At 45.6% G+C, this 13,196-nt stretch overlaps 1 protein-coding gene across 1 annotated transcript in view; it reads left to right on the forward strand.

Annotated features, from left to right (window-relative positions):
- necab1 (N-terminal EF-hand calcium binding protein 1) overlaps positions 1-13,196 on the forward strand; it is a 388,139-nt gene that overhangs the window by 226,655 nt on the left and 148,288 nt on the right. The gene's annotated exons all lie outside the window — the stretch shown is intronic.

Consider the following 13,196-nt stretch of genomic DNA (forward strand, 5'->3'; position numbering starts at 1 on the left):
TGAGGAGGAGTGTTTCTCTGGTTTCACTTCAGCATAGCTAAGATTAAGAATTCAGTAGCATAGGGAATCTACACGCCCACTGCCACAGCACTGCACATTAGTGCTCCATCAGCCTCACATCAACATTAACCTTTTCTCTATCAAAACAGTAGTGAATAAACAACAATGAGCAATAATTTGGGGACAGGGTGGACAGTTTGCTAAATTGATATGTGCCTCAACAGAAGAGAAATGTCAAGTGGGTATATATTACGTAAATGTATGCTGTAGTACCCAAGGGAAGCCTCTGCTTTATTTTTTACCAGAATTACCAATGAATTCTACTTTGCCAGCACTGCTGTGACATTTTTAATGTTAATGACGAAATATAACTAAACTAATCACTTTACATCAGAGATTGTGCAGCAAATCTGTGAAAGTGGTTACATGTACAAAGGAGAAATACAAGGATAATCCTGAAATAAAAACACAAAATACTGAAAATAAACAGCAGGTAAGTCAGTATCTATAAAGGGAAACGGTTAACATTTCAGGTGTAAGGGTAATAACCAAAATGTGAACCTATCTTTTCCATTTATAGATGCTGATTCATTTGCTCTGTATTTCCAGCATTTTAGCTCTGAATTTCCCCAAGGTTTTAGTGCAACTGGCGTAAAATGGATGCAAGAGGTTCGAGAGAAGAGGAAGATCAGATACAACCCAAAATGCAGAGTCTCCATGCAAAAGAGTGATGCTGCTGAGATTCTGTGGGACCAAGAGCAGTTGGATGTCCCATCTACCCAAAAAGCTTCCCCACCACCAACGTTAAAACCGACTGGCCTGTAATTGCCAGGTCTATCCTTCTCCCCTATTTTAAACAAGGGTGTAACAATTGCAATCCTCCTACTTCTTTGCACGAGCACTTTTCGTATATCAAAGCCACCCTGTTTATATTGGAAAACCTGTTGCTCCAAGATACAAAGAAATTTGACTATTAACCCTTAACTACAACAACAACAACTTGCATTTATATGGCACCCTTAACATAGGAATATTATAAGACAAAACAAATAAATTTGACACCGAGCCACATAAGAAGAAATTACGGCAGATGACCAAAAGCTTGGTCAAAGTGGTAGATTTTAAGGAGCGTCTTAAAGGAAGAAAGAGAGGTAGAGAGGCGGAGACGCATGTTGGACATCTTCTCAAGATGTCCAACATACAACTCTCCAGGATATCCATCAGTAGGCATCTAAGATTTTCCCATACTGGTGAAGGCACCTGCTGTAAAATATTTAAATCAGATGACCCCAGACACTTTGGTGAGGTGGTGAGTTTTTGTCCCTGCCGCACACACCAGGCTCGAGGAATTTTGTGCTCTTTCAGATTTTCAGTATTTTGTTGCCTTGTTTATTCATCTGGCATAATTCTGAAATATTGACTTATGAAAGCATTGAGGCCCACTTGTGAGCAATGCTGTGTAAGATTTCACTACTTTATATTTAATTATTGTGTTTCAGAATGATTTTGGTTTGTTGAGTTTCTTTTCCTGGTTCCTGGGTTAGTGATCAATTCAGAGCTGGGATGGCTGCTGTTGCCATTCCAGAAAACCCAATTCTCCTAGAATTTGCTAGAATCTTCCTATTTGGCATTCTCCTGTTGCATATCTCGTTAAAAAGCCTGGATGCAGTATGAGATCTGCAAACATGCCAAAACAGCGAGCAAAGCTGCACCAGTAAAACAAAATTATGTAGAGAATCATTGGCAGACATCCATGTCTCACTTAAATATGATATTAAAAAAATACAAGCTGTGAATGCAGGGAAAAGATTGTAGGAGTCTCTTTATTGCACCACTGTTTTTGATCTGTGGGTAAAACTGATTTATATTTCAGCGCCAGTCTTTCAAATACAGTTGTAAACAACTCCCCCTTCTGGCAATGGTTTGGCTCCATCAAAGATTATATCAGCAATCTACTTACCCAGCCAGTGGTGATACATGCCTTAGAGTGAAGTGTTAATATTTTACAAAGAAACTGAAAGGGCTGGATTTTTGGGTTTGGTGATTTCTGGGCGTTAATCGCAGCAGGACGGTCCTGATATCGCCTGGAAAAAGTTTGCGCCTCCGTCCATAAAATTCGGCCAAAACTGAGGTTCAATGATCGAGGCACTACATCAGGCATTACACACCTGTGCTTGGGCGCCCCAGCCAAAAACCGCGGCGCATAAAACGCTCTACACTTTGCGCGTGCGCAGACGCGCTCGAAGCTTCCCGGGCCCAAGCAAAAGTTTAGGGTGCGCCAATTTTGTTTGTGCATGCTCAGATCCACTGGCCCACTTTGCTCAGAGCAGGAGATGTGGCGCAGTAGGAGAGGCGCTAGAAAGCATGCCATTTCTCTGCAACAGCCGCTGAGGCCCGAGTTCAGACCATTCAGAGGAGGTGGCCTGCACTGCATCTAGTGGAAGGAAGGGTCTTCAGAAGGATTTGGAAGGAGATAATCCTGGAAGTGTCAGCGGCAGACACTGTGGCTAGAACTGCCATCCAATGCCGCAAGAAGTTTAACGACCTCACGAGTGTCGTCAGGGTGAGTACCCTTTACATTTATGGACCTCTGCCATGGTTGCAAGACCACTGTCTCACACAATGTAAAGTCTTTGACGGAGCTGCCTCTTCTCTTGCAGGCCATGGCGTGGGTTGTTGAAGCCACCTGAAAGCTGGAAGCTCAGTTCACCAGCCATGCTCTGTGCATTCAGGCGGCGTGGACTCTCTTGTCCCCTAATCATTGTGATCCCTCCTCGCACTCCACTTCCACTGTTGATAAGCATTGACCAAACATGACTCTGAGCCACTATGCTACCTGCCTCTCACCTCTTCCCAGTTTTTCCACATGCTCAGTCGCAGCAACACAGATTATAATGAACACATTTGCACTTCCAGACAGAAGCATTTATTCTACTTTGGAAGGCACATGTGGCACAAGAGGAGCTGTTGACTTACGCAATCCTTCTTCTTGCTCTTATTGTAGGCCAAGTTATCGCATAATCGGTGGGAGCAGCAGCGGACCGGAGGCAGAGAGCCAGATCTGCAGGACCGGGTTGGAGCCGCGAGTGTTGGTCCTCATGTGCAGTCCAGTTTGCACTGTAGCTGGCAGCAGTGAGGCCAAGTTCCTTACGGGTAGGGACGGTATGCAAATGGCTTTTGCGATTGATGCGAGTTCCTTGACCCCTAATATCAAGTGGCCTGGTCCCTTTACATCGATGTCCAATGCCACCTTTCCCTTATCAGCCTGCCCCCTCCCCTGCTGCTAACCACACGTCTGTTGTTTTGTGCTTACAGATGACCAGCCAGAAGCGCAGCAGCCTTCCTGTGAACTGTCGATATCTGGGGACGGGGGTGATGATGAGGGAGGGGATGACAGTGTGCTCCTTGAGCAGGAGACCCCATCAGTCCCACCGAGAGGGGAGACGAATCAGTCCCACCGAATGAGGACACAACATTGGGGACAACGTCTGCTTTGAGGGCTTTGATGAATCTGAGGCTCCTGGACCCAGTGCCCTACAGCAACGCCGAGCGGGAGGGGAAGCTTGGAGGCCAGCTTCCTGGAGGGTGAGTCGGCCCAGTAGTCCTGCTCAGAGACAAGCAGACATGGACCTGGACTTGGTGGCTATGTCCAGGGAGAACACGGAAATGCACCGCGACCTCATGGGTGCATTGGGTAGGGTACTGCAGAGCATCGACACACTTGTTGTGAGTGTGGCAGAGGCAGCCTCATGCATTGTCCGTGCATCTCAGGGCTCCAGCAAGTTCATCCTTGGCTGCTGACAGAGGCAGATGGGTTCCAGCAGCGATAGTGGAGCCCCAGAGGGGATGGCACGTGCCATCAGTGATGTGGCAGCAGCTATTGCACCACCGGCACAAGCCATGCAACAACTAGGTGATACCATGTGATCACTGACTGCAGCCGTACTCTCTGAGTTCCCCACAGTCTGACGGGGAAGTGACGGTACTGAAGCAGACCAGCAAGTTGTGGTCACCCATCATGCTCCGGATGCTGAGGCTCAGCCCTGTGTGAGTGGCAGTGATCCCTAGGAAATTGAAGGTGCTGTCCTTCCTCAAGATGACAGCATTTCGGCTCCCACCACCGCCACTCCAACCTTGCACCTAATGCGGTCCACATCCGAGCCATCACAGACTGCTGCCGCCGATGCTTAGGTGGAGGAATCCGCAGCCTGGCCTTCCAGTCCCAGAGCTGGTCCAAGAGCTTCATCCTCGGCTATCTGTACTCTCTAGCCCACACACACAGCAGCCCTCAAGCAGCCTTGCTGTAGGCACCGAGGCTTCATTGAGGAGGAGAATCAGGCACTGGAGGGAGTAAAGATTAGGAGGAGAAAGGTCAGGCCAAGTCTGATTAAGGTCTAGGACCACATTGGGGACATGCACTGGAAATTGTTAATCCCGTCTGTATATAGTTAAGGTACATTGCTGCACTTCATTGTGGTTGAGTGCGTTGCAACAAGACGCTGTATTTTTTTTTAGGGGGTTGGTGCTTGTTAGTTTCAGTAAAATGCTACTTTGACCATTTTCCATTGGCGTCTTCTGTATCATTGTAAACTTCACCAGAGATGTGCCATTGTGGTGGCACATAGCGGGGCCAGTATTAGCTGCATCCCTCAGCTTCCTCCATTCAAGAGAACTGATCCATTATGACCTGCCGACGTGTGATTCTTGGTCCGGCAGCATCTCCACACTGTCTCCCCCGTGGATGCTGTGGTTGGAAATTCGGGGCCTCACCAGGCTCCTGTTCATCGTCCTCTTTCTCCTGAGGTGGGGCTGCAATCCCCACTGGCAATGCCTGGCCCCTTCTGTTGGCCAAGTTGTGCAGCAAGCAGCACACCACAATGAATTCCGAGACCTGTTGAGGGGAGTATTGAAGGCTGCCTGCAGAGCGGTCCAGGCATCGGAAACACTACTTGAGCACCCCTATTATCTGTTCGATGATGCTGGGGGTGGCCACATGTTCTCATTGTAGCACTGCTCTGCTTCTGTGATGGGGTTGCGGAGGGCGGGTCATGAGCCACATGGCTAGGCAATATCCTTTGTCCCTGAGCAGCCAGCCGCGCCGTTCCTGTGATGGCTGAAATAATCGTGAGACGGTGCTCTCACGCAGAATGAAAGCATCATGGGTGCTCCCTGGATAGCGGGCATTCACTGCTCATTGGGAACGTTATGAAATGCGGTGTAGAGAGCTTTTATGACGTGGTGAATGCAGCGATGTGAGCGTGAGGCATTGCAGTCCTATTGCCGATTAAGGCTGCAGGTCTGCCTGTAGCATATCTCTGTCAGCATTTCCTTTCAGAAGCTCAGCCTTCTCACACACTGCTCCTCAGAGAGCTGAAGGTATGAGCGTTGCTGCCTGTAAACCCGTGGGGGTGGGGGGGGGGCGGTAAGCCCTCCTCCCCAGAAGTCTTCAGCCTCTCCTCATCCGTGGGCTGACATGGCCAAGAGTGCTTCTATCTTGACGACGCCTAGCAATAGCATAGAGGAGGATACGTTGGTGAACTAGTAATGCCCCATTAAATTATTTCACTGAAGTTATAAAGGCACTGTAATGGCAGATAAATCTAACGGTTTAAAGTCTGAGCTTCATGCAGCATGCTGTACCCAAACATTGCAGTCAATGTGATCTCTGATTTAGGATCCTCCTCCCTCAATTTAAACACATGGCAAATCCCACCTACTCGACCGTGGGACCGCCTGGTATTTCTTGCCTCACTTGGGGCGGACGTTAAATGCGGCATTACACCTAATTTTGCATCCGGAGCGCAAGCGGAACGTTGCACGGAGATTGACGTCATGCTCTGAATGAAACTACAGGGCAGGGTGGTAAGTTTTTGCACCACCGGAAACCCTGAGCCGAATTTACCGGCCAGGCAGTAAAAGCCGGTCGCCTGGTGGTAAGCATTTAGACACCCTTTACTGCCCCTCCGGGGTGCTAACAAAAGCACAAGCCAGACAAAAATCCAGGCCCAAGTGTCCTGTAGCCGTGCCCCCTGAACTTTACTTCTGGCTGTGGATTTTGACTGTCTGCTTTCCATGACTGAGAACATTCTGTACCAATAAAAAGAAAAAAACTGAAAATGCTAGAAATCTGAAACAAATACAAACAAAGGATGGACATATACAGCTGGTCAGTCAACATCTGTAAAGAGAAAAAAGTCAAGCCAATGTTTCATTGTGTATCCTTCATCAGAACAAACGAAGAGTTCCACATGAAAGGTTAAACAGTCTTTTTTCTTTGGCACTGATAGACTTGCTGGGGATGATTTATTTTGCTTTGTGCCCAGATTGTGGATATTGCCTGGTAGCAAAGCAGAGGAAAAATGGGCAGAGACCAGTAACACCCAGGGTCCATCCCCTTTGTGCTTCATAATGCACCTTCAGGGTTTCCTGGAGGCAGCAGGAGGAGGTACAGAATGTAAATGTAACGGTAATGAGACGGGAATGATATCACCTTGCTCCAAGCTCAGTTTAAAGTGTCTTCACTTGGTAGTGCCCATAGCATTGGAAAATCTGAGAAGAGGCAGGCACCAAACAGCTAGAGATACCAGAAAGTAAGTGCATTTTTTACAGGGTCACCAAGATGAGCCCCTTGGTTGCAGGCCTTCTAGTTGCTGCCATTACTGCTTCTGTAGGCCTCCCGGGTGTGTAGCAGTAGCAGACTATCCTCCCCCATATTTTAGGTGCAAATCTATTCCAAAGGGATTTCTTGCACCAGTGAGTGTCAGGGCTATTAAAATGATCTGAGCAAACAAATTATGAGTGGGTTCAGGTCCCATTGGGTGAAGTACACTTTTATTGAGCTCCGCCCGATTTATGTTCAGACCTGGGAGAGGGGAATATGAGTCCACTGTGTATTTCCAGTCATTTTCTTTTGTCTGGATTCATTCTTACTTTGAGTAGCACTCATACCATAGTTTAAACATTGTCTACCAGAAGTAGTGCTGGATATTCATGCTTTTTCTACTATGCAGTGGATGTGGATTTACAAATGAATCCAGCATCTCAAGCAGTGACATAGTAATAAAGATAAATGTAGCTGCTGGATGGACCTTTAGGCTGCACTCCTGATAACACCACTTTTGAGTGAAGAACTGACATTGCTCCAACAATTATGACAAGGTTTACATAAAAACACAATAGGGTGTGTGTTGCAGATTCACATAAAACCACAAGTTAGGAAATTTGTTATTCCAAAATACACAGCATCATCATTAGCAATGATATAAAAAGTAAAAATAAAACGTAGTGGTGCATCTTATAAAGGAAGTGGAGGAACTACCATTACAAATTTTTAAACTGTAAAGTGTTAATTAGCGAACCAGCAGATTTAATAAACGTATATATTGTCAGCATTATTCTTATTTTGTTATCTTTCATTGTTTCATTGTTATCTTTCATAGGGTAGATTTTATAAATTCCCACTCCCAGTGCAAAGCTTCACAACCTTATAGCCGCACTCTATAAATGCATGCCTTCAAATATTAAGGCAATCTGTAGAGACTGCTTTGGAATGGCTGGATAATTCTGAGCTTTATCAGCATTGCAATTCAGTTCCATTGCACTGTTGCAATTCAGGGGAAGCTAGATAAACACATGAGGGAGAAAGTAACAGAAGATATGTTGATGGGGTTAGATGAAGTAGGGTGGGAGGAGGCTCGTGTGGAGCATAAACACCGGCATAGACCTGTTGGGCCGAATGTCTTGTTCCTGTGCTGTAAATGCTACATAATATTATGTTATGTAACTGATTAGGCGGTGAGTCTCAAGAATGTGTAGGTATATCTGGAATATTGTGCACTGCCTCCAATACCTATCAGTAAAATTATATATATAAAACACTTTTTAAGAGCTAGGCCTATCAGTAACAAGGAGCTCGTTACAAGAATGGTCTATTTCTTTTACTGTACTGTATACATTCTTCCTACGTTTTATGTGATGGGATCTCCATTGCTGACATCATTTAAAAGGCTGCTGAAAATAAATTACTGTTTTGTGACAACATCGGCACTGAATTTGATCTTTGACATAAATTTAAATGGTGGACTTAGAAACAGTCTAAATTTTTGCTGGAAAGTGATTTAAGAGTATCTATATTGTTCTACTTTGTGGGTAGAATGGATTTTTTTGTACTTGCCTTTTAAATGATTGGTGTTCAAAGACCCTTTTGGTGGACAGTTTCACAGTGGCAAAAAGGCCAGCAGCATCCTGCTTCCAAGATAATGCTAAAGGGAAGAGAGGGCGCTGTTTTGAGGTCGGAAAACCGAGAAGTATGGGTTTCCCGAAAGTCCTGTAGGTTTCTTGCCCACAGCCAGCCTGATTGACAGGCCAACTACTCATTGGGCGGGAAATTCTTCAGCACAAGGCTGCAGCTGAGCTGGGCTGAGAGCAGGTACGTCTAGAGAGGGATGGGAGAGATCATGGGGGATCCGATCGTGGGGAGAGAGCTGATGGTGGTTGGGTGGAGCAGATGGTGGTCGGGGGTGGGGTACAGTCATGGCGGGGCAGGCAGTGGAGCAGACAGATCGCAGGGGAAAGTTTCCTGATTAGCTTGTTGGAAATAAAAGAAACAATCCTGCTCTTGGCCCACAAGCAGTGCTGTAAAGGCCTTTTGGATTCAGCTCTCCTCACTTCCTTTGACCTGTTGGGTTCCCCAAGGCATGGGAGCAGGCCAACTGTAGGTTAAAATAGAATCACTGTGAAATGGTTCATTCTCTGGTTGGAAACCAGGAACTAGTGAGGTGCCGCAGGGATCCGTGCTGGGACCCCAACTATTTACAATCTATATTAACGACTTGGAAGAATGGACTGAGTGTAACGTAGCCAAGTTTGCTGACAATACAAAGATGGGAGGAAAAGCAATGTGTGAGGAGGACACAAAAAATCTGCAAAAGGACATAGACAGGCTAAGTGAGTGGGTAAAAATTTGGCAGATGGAGTATAATGTTGGAAAGTGTAGGGTCATGCACTTTGGCAGAAAAAAATCAAAGAGCAAGTTATTATTTAAATGGAGAAAGATTGCAAAGTGCTGCAGTACAGCGGGACCTGGGGGTAGTTGTGCATGAAACATAAAAGGATAGTATGCAGGTACAGCAAGTGATCAGGAAGGCGAATGGAATCGTGATCTTTATTGCAAAGGGGATACAGTATAAAGCAGGGAAGTCTTACTACAGCTATACAGGGTATTACATAGAAACATAGAAAATAGGTTCAGGAGTAGGCCATTCGGCCCTTCGAGCCTCCACCACCATTCAATAAGATCATGGCTGATCATTCACCTCAGTACCCCTTTCCTGCTTTCTCTCCATACACCCAATCCCTTTAGCCGTAAGGGCCATATCTAACTCCCTCTTGAATACATCTAACAAACTGGCATCAGCAACTCTCTGCGGTCGAGAATTCCACAGGTTAACAACTCTCTGAGTGAAGAAGTTTCTCCTCATCTCGGTCCTAAATGTCTTACCCCTTATCCTTAGACTGTGACCCCTGGTTCTGGACTTACCCAACATCGGCAATATTCTTCTTGCATCTAACCTGTCTAGTCCCGTCAGAATTTTATATGTTTCTATGAGATCCTCTCTCATTCTTCTAAACTCCAGTGAATACAGGCGCAGTCAATCCACTCTCCCCTCATATGTCAGTCCTGCCATCCCGGGAATCAGTCTGGTGAACCTTGGCTGCACTCCCTCAATAACAAGAACGTCCTTCCTCAGATTAGGAGACCAAAACTGAACACAATATTCCAGGTGAGGCCTCGCTAAGGCCCTGTACAACAGCAGTAAGACCTCCATGCTCCTGTACTCAAATCCCCTAGCTATGAAGAACAACATGCCATTTGCTTTCTTCACTGCCTGCTGTACCCGCATGCCAACTTTCAATGACTGATGTACCATGACACCCAGGTCTCGCTGCACCTCCCCTTCTCCTAATCTGTCGTCATTCAGATAATATTCTGCCTTTCTGTTTTTGCCACCAAAGTGGATAACCTCACATTTATCCACATTATATTGCATCAGCCATGCATTTGCCCACTCACCTAACCTGTCCAAGTCACCCTGCAGCCTCTTTGCATCCTCCTCATAGCTCACACCACCACCCAGCTTAGTGTCATCTGCAAACTTGGAGATATTACACTCAATTCCTTCATCTAAATTATTGATGTATATTGCAAATAGCTGGGGTCCCAGCACTGAGCCCTGCGGAACCCCACTAGTCACTGCCTGCCATTCTGAAAAGGACCAATTTATCCCGACTCTCTGCTTCCTGCCTGCCAACCAGTTCTCTATCCACGTCAATACATTACTCCCAAAACCATGTGCTTTAATTTTGCATAACAATCTCTTGTGTGGGACCTTGTCAAATGCCTTTTGAAAGTCCAAATATACCACATCCACTGGTTCTCCCTTGTCCACTCTACTAGTTACATTCTCAAAAAATTCTAGAAGATTTATCAAGCATGATTTCCCCTTCATAAATCCATGCTGACTTAGACTGATCCTGTCACTGCTTTCATCTTTAATAATTGATTCCAGCATACCGGTCAGGCTAACCGGTATATAATTCCGCATTTTCGCTCTCCGTCCTTTTTCAAAAAGTGGCGTTACATTAGCTACCCTCCAGTCCATAGGAACTGATCCAGAGTCGATAGACTGTTGGAAAATGATCACCAATGCATCCAATATTTCTAGGGCCACTTCCTTAAGTACTCTGGGATGCAGACTATCAGGACCTGGGGATTTATCGACCTTCAGTCCCATCAATTTCCCAAACACAATTTCCTGACCAATAAGGATTTCCTTCAGTTCCTCCTTCTCGCTAGACTCTTGTTCCCCTCGTATTTCCGGAAGGTTATTTGTGTCTTCCTTCGTGAAGACAGAATCAAAGTAATTGTTCCATTGGTCTGCCATTTCTTTGTTCCCCATTATAAATTCACCTGATTCTGACTGCAAGGGACCTACGTTTGCCTTCACTAATCTTTTTCTCTTCACATATCTATAGAAGCTTTTGCAGTCAATTTTTATGTTCCAAGCAAGCTTCCTCTCATACTCTATTTTCTCCCTCCTAATTTAACCCTTTGTCCTTTTCTGCTGAATTCTAAGTTTCTCCCAGTCCTCAGGTTTGATGCTTTTTCTGGCCAATTTATATGCCTCTTCCTTGGATTTAACACTATCCCTAATTTCCCTTGTTAGCCACAGTTGAGCCACCTTCCCCGTTTTATTTTTACTCCAGACTGGGATGTACAATTGTTGTAGTTCATCCATGTGATCTTTAAATGTCTGCCATTGCTTATCCACCGTCAACCCATTAAGTATCATTCGGCAGTCTATTCTAGCCAATTCACATCCCATACCATCGAAGTTACCTTTCCTTAAGTTTAGGACCCTAGTCTCTGAATTAACTGTGTCACTCTCCATCTTAATAAAGAATTCTACCATATTATAGTCACTCTTCCCCAAGGGGCTTCGCACAACAAGATTGCTAATTAGTCGTTTCTCATTACACATCACCTAGTCTAGGATGGCCAGCCCTCTAGTTGGTTCCTCAACATATTGGTCTAGAAAACCATCCCTAATACACTCCAGGAAATCCTCCTCCACCGTATTGCTACCAGTTTGGTTAGCCGAATCTATATGTAGATTAAAGTCGCCCATGATAACTGCCGTACCTTTATTGCACGCATCCCTAATTTCTTGTTTGATGCTGTCCCCAACCTCACTACTACTGTTTGGTGGTCTGTACACAACTCCCACTAGCGTTTTCTGCCCTTTGGTATTCCACAGTTCTACCCATACAGATTCAACATTATCCAAGCTAATGTCCTTCCTTACTATTGCATTAATTTCCTCTTTAACCAGCAATGCTACCCCCCGTCCTTTTCCTTTCTGTCTATCCTTCCTGAATGTTGAATACCCCTGGATGTTGAGTTCCCAGCCTTGGTCACCCTGGAGCCATGTCTCCGTAATCCCAATTATATCATATTCGTTAATGGCTGCCTGCGCAGTTAAGTCGTCCACCTTATAACGAATACTCCTCGCTTTGAGGCACAGAGCCTTCAGGCATGTCTTAACACACTTTGTCCCTTTTAGAATTTTGCTGTAACATAGCTCTTTTTGATTTTTGCCTTGGGTTTCTCTGCCCTCCACGTTTACTTTTCTTCTTTCTATCTTTTGCTTCTGCCCCATTTTACTTCCCTCTGTCTCCCTGCATAGGTTCCCATCCCCCTGGCACATAAGTTTAACCCCTCCCCAACACCACTAGCAAACACTCCCCCTAGCACATTTGTTCTGGTCCTGCCCACGTGCAGACCATCCGGTTTGTACTGGTCCCACCTCCCCCAGAACCAGTTCCAGTTTCCCAGGAATTTGAAACCCTCCCTCCTGCACCATTCCTCAAGCCACACCTAGAATATTGGTGAGGCTACACCTGGAATACTGTGTGCAGTTTTGGTTTCAATATTTACGAAAGGATAACATTGCTTTGGACGCAGTTCAGAAAAGGTTCACTAGGTTCATTCCGGGGATGAGGGGGCTGACTTATGAGGAAAGGTTGAGTAGGTTGGGCCTCTACTCATTGGAATTCAGAAGAATGAGAGGTGATCTTATCGAAACGTATAAGATTATGAGGGGGCTTGACAAGGTGGATGCAGAGAGGATGTTTCCACTGATGGGGGAGACTAGAACTAGAGGGCATGATCTTAGAATAAGGGGCCGCCCATTTAAAACAGAGATGTGGAGAAATTTCTTCTGTCAGAGGATTGTAAATCTGTGGATTTCGCTGCCTCAGAGAGCTGTGGAAGCTGGGACATTGAATAAATTTAAGACACAAATAGACAGTTTCTTAAACGATAAGAGGATAAGGGGTTATGGGGAGCGGGCAGGGAAGTGGAGCTGAATCCATGATCAGATCAGCCATGATCTTATTGCATGGCGGAGCAGGCTTGAGGGGCTGTATGGCCTACTCCTGTTCCTATTTCTTATGTTCTTATGTTAAAATGACAGTACTCAGCCTCATGAAAATATTTAAATGACCAACCCGCCATCTGCGAGTGGATTGGTCACCTGTCCCCTGCCCCACCTTCGTTAAAACCGAAAGTGGACAGATTTGGTTCCTGTTTCAGATTTTTAGCTTTTTAACCTTCCACCCAAACCAAACCCACCCGA

This window comes from Pristiophorus japonicus, chromosome 1 (genome assembly GCF_044704955.1).
Source record: "Pristiophorus japonicus isolate sPriJap1 chromosome 1, sPriJap1.hap1, whole genome shotgun sequence".
NCBI classification, from domain to species: domain Eukaryota; kingdom Metazoa; phylum Chordata; class Chondrichthyes; family Pristiophoridae; genus Pristiophorus; species Pristiophorus japonicus.